Source organism: Notamacropus eugenii, chromosome 1, assembly GCF_028372415.1.
Source record: "Notamacropus eugenii isolate mMacEug1 chromosome 1, mMacEug1.pri_v2, whole genome shotgun sequence".
In the NCBI taxonomy this organism is placed as follows: Eukaryota; Metazoa; Chordata; class Mammalia; order Diprotodontia; family Macropodidae; genus Notamacropus; species Notamacropus eugenii.
In genome coordinates this window covers 573,525,688-573,530,251 of record NC_092872.1, presented here as the reverse complement: position 1 = coordinate 573,530,251, position 4,564 = coordinate 573,525,688, and positions in this window count along the sequence as shown.

The following is a 4,564-nucleotide window of genomic DNA, read 5'->3' as shown; positions in this document are numbered from 1 at the left end:
TTGCCAGCAAGTTGGAGTTGTATATTTCCCCTTTGCCACAGGTTCTCTCAGGGCATGAAGTAACTCACTGAACAGTTAATCTAATTTTGTCTTATTTTTTATGACGTGGAAGCTTTTGCAAAGGTTTTGCATAACAAATAAAACAGTATTTGGAGGTATCTGTGCATGTATATGAATAGCAGACTGTGGTGGAAAAAGCAATGGACTTTAGGATTGAACATGGGATAACTTTCCCATGTAGGTATGAATTTGTGGAAATTTGTTTCACATACAAATCATAAATAAGTAAGAGATTTTCTGATGTCCGATAAGGCTAGCATTTTGCATAACTTGGGGAATCCGTGGAAAGGTCATAAATAACTAATGATCTCTTCCTCCCCCCCCCCCAAAAAAAAACAATAAAACAACTTGCTAATATGAGATTAGTAAGGGAATTCCAGATTCACAATATATCACAGAGAGCCTAATTCTGTAAAGAATGGAGAGTACTGCAGAATCAATGTTTTTGAATTGTGGTGCTAGATAAGACTTTTGAGAGTCCTTTGTATAACAATGAGATTAAATTAGTCAATACTTAAAGAAATTAATTCAAACTGTTTTTGAAAGATCAAATACTAAAGCTCTAATTTAAATATTTTGGCCACTTAATGAGAAGACAGGACTCATTAGAAAAGTTCCTGAAGTTGGAAAAGATTGGAGGCAAAAGGAAAAGAAGGCAGGAGAAGATGACATGGATAGACAGTGTCATAGAAATACTGAAAATAAGCTTCTACAGGTTTCAGGAGATACTCAAGAATAAAAGGGCCTTGCTTACTATGGTACATGGGGTCATGAAGAGTTGGACAAACTGAATGTCTAAACAACAACAAACAACAAAGTGGTACAATATGAAGAGTTTGTACAAAACTCTTCCCTTAATCCCCATCCCTCTGCCCCAAGAGAAGTTTTATGATTTTTAGATAGAAAATGTGTTCTGTCTACTCTCAAGAGCTCCATAACTTCAGCCAACTCAGAGCATTCATGCAAGATCCAGAGGGGATATCAATCACTCTCCCATCTGGGGATTTCAAAGATTTTTTCACAATTACTCTATTGCCTACTATTGATTGCTTTATTGGGACACCTAGTTAAGGTTTCAAGGCTAAAATGGGTGAGGGTGATTTTGACTTCTCCGCTATGTATAAATGAATGCACAGTCCCCAATTCCCGCTCACATACAAATTCTAAATATGCCCATAAGCCACAAGTGGAAACTTGCTTATGTACACATGGAAATCACAAATAAGTAAGAGATTGTCTGATGACCAATAAGGGGGATGGATTTTACTAGGAGGCTAGAGAGACAGGCCTCTAAAGTGTGATGAGAGGTCATGGTCATGATTTGTCTATCCTGCATACAAACATTGTAAAATAGTAGCCTAAAGCTTTTTTTTTAAAGTTACATCTTAAACAAATAAATTATATACATAAACTGCTTTATCAGTAATTTCATATGATATAAAATGTACACGAAATGTGAACTTTAGGTAATTAAAGTGAGGTCAGCAACGTAGATTTCCCTATATCACTAAGAAGAGGAGCAACTTGCCTAGGGTCATATCAGAGACAAAACTTGAAACCAAGCCTTCCTAATAGCTCTCGAACTAGTATGCCAGCTCACATCTTTGCGTCAAAATTAAAAGGCAGAAATTAGAAAGGGATGATGAAATGGTGAAATAATTCTTGATTGTAGAATCATTAAAAAGTCTTGAAATTTATTACATAGGATGATGGCATGGTTATGTCGATGTTTTAGAAAAATGACTTTGGCAGTTATGGTTAGATAGGTAGTGGTAGACAAAAAACTTGATATAGGGGCATCAGTTATGAAGCCTTTGTAATCATCCATATGAGAAGTGAATAAGGAATGAATCAGTTTGGTGGTTGTGTGAGTGGAGAGAAGGGGTCAGCTGTGATCATTGAAGAGTTAGAAAGTGCAAGCCTTGGCAACTAATTAGGTAAGTGGAGAGGTAGTGCTGAAAGGAAATTCAAGGTAGAATATTGTGAAAATGTGAGGTACTGGAAGGATCATGGTAACATCAAGTATAATAAGAAAGTTTAGGACTTGGTGACTGAGCTCAAGCTTAGGTGGCCTGGGGTCCCTGCGCAGTCGCCACCGCAGCGGCAGCATCATCGCCACCTGGTAGTCCTCTGCAACCCCCAGAGCACCCTCACTTTCTGCCATCATGCCATTCTCCAATAGCCACAATATGCTGAAGTCCCACTACCCTGCTGAGGAAGAATATTCCGACCTCTCCTAGCACAACAACCACATGGCTAAGGCTGATGACTGAGCATTATGAAAAACTCCAGGGTAAAGAAAGTTTAGATGACAAGTAAATTTAGGCAGAATAAATGATATCTTAGATCCAGATTAAAATACAAACAGGATTATTCATCCTGTTACTCATTCTCACCCCCCAAAAATGATATACTTATTAGCCACAGTACTTAATAGCCATTTCCTCCACACACAAAATCTACTTTCAGACTGTTATCTGCTAAAGCAGGAAAGAAGTTGAGGTTGCAATTTTCCAAATGGCATCTATAGATGAGTTTAGGTTATAATAACCTCAGAGGTGGACAAGCTCAAATGTTGTGAGGTTGGCAGCTTGGACAGCAGGTGGAAAGACTGGTATATTGAGATAAGGTGGAGCTTTGTTTGAATAAACCTCAATATGATATTTTTAAAAATTAAGTACTAGGTAGAATATAGCCAGTTGTTTTTCCTATCTTCTGATTGTTTAATCACAAACCCCTTACAGTCAGCCTTTTGCTCCCTGAAAAAACTTAATGTCCAAGGGTCACTGATTCCAACCTTGAAGACCACTACAATTAAAGATTAATGGCCAAGTAAGCAGAGCCACTATAGATAAATAACATTTTTTGAAAAGAGACCAGGGGAGAAACTATAGACCTCTGAGCCAAGATGGCAGAGAAAAAACATGGACTTCTCTGAGCTCTCTCCAAAACCCTTGAGAATACTATGAAATAATTCCCTAAAACAAATTATGCTGTGGCAGAACCCACAAAATGATGATGTGAAGCAATTTTAAAGTCAAAGGTAATTTAGAAGACTAGCAGAAAAGGTTTGTTGCACTAGGGTAAAAATGGCATGCAGTTCAGACAAGACTCCAGAAAAGCAGTAGCAGGACTTGGGAGTGACTAAATCAGGAGTGGCACCAGTTGCTTATGGAGCAGTCAGCACACAGGTGGTAAGGGGGTTGAACAATTGGTCAGAAAGAGATTATAGGAATCACTTTGCTGATACGGGGGACAGGACTCTGTTGTTTTGCCCATATTCGGATGCAGTGGTTGTCCTGGCAAGTCCCAGTGGCAATTCTATAGCAAGGAGGAGCTAAGTTGCACACCAGTGCTTAGGGTTGAAGTACAGGGCAGAAAAGAGGGCTAGTAGTCTCTCAGAGACTAGAGCACAATCCAGGAGAGTAGTAAGCACCCTTCTCCTTAAATCATCCTACTTGGAAGAACTGGAAACTTTCAGGTCCCTGGAAATATCTCTGAAAATAGCTACACAAAATCACTGAAGCTTGGGGCAGTGTGCCCTCAACATTGAAAGTAGAACCCCATTTTAATAAACAACTAAAAGACAAAAAAAAAAGGCTATAAAAACGGGCAAACAATAGAAAAAAATTGACCACAGAAACAGAGAATGAAAATAATAGACCAATTTTCCTAATGAATATAGATGCAAAATTTTAAAATAAAGTATTATTAAAAAGATTACCACAACTTATCATGGGGATAATACACTATGAACAGATAGTATTTATAAGAGGAATGCATGGTTGTTTAAATATTAGATAAACTATAATTGACTGTATCAACAACAAAACTAACAGAAACCATATGATTATCTTGGATGCAGAAAATATTTTGTCAAAATACAACATCCATTCCTATTAAAAATATGAGAAAGCATAGGAATAAATGGAATCTTCCTTAAAAAGATAAGTAGCAGCTACCTAAAATCATCAGCTAGCAGTATATGTAATAGGGATAAGCTTGAAGCATTTTCAATAAGATTGGGGTGAAACAAGGAGGTCCATTATGGCCACTGTTACTGAATATGATACTAGAAATGTTAGCTGTAGCAATAAGAGAAGAAAAAGAAACTGAAGGAATTAAAACAAAGAAGAAACAAAGCTATCACTTTTTGCAAATGATATGATGATAGACTTAGAGAATCAAGTAAAAAACTACTTGAAATAAGAGACAACTTTAGCAAAGTTGCAGGATTTAAATTAACCCAAACCATCAGCATTTCTATATATTACTAATAAATGGTAAGAGACAGAAAGAGAAATTTCATTTAAAATTACTGTAGACATTATAAAGTATTTTGGAATCTACCTGCCTAAACAAATCCAGACAACTATCTAAACATAATTACAAAACACTTTTCACACAAATAAAATCAAATCTAAATAAATGGGAAAAAATTAGTTGCTAATTGGTAGACCAAGAAAATATAATAATAATGACAATTTTACCTAAATTAAGGTAC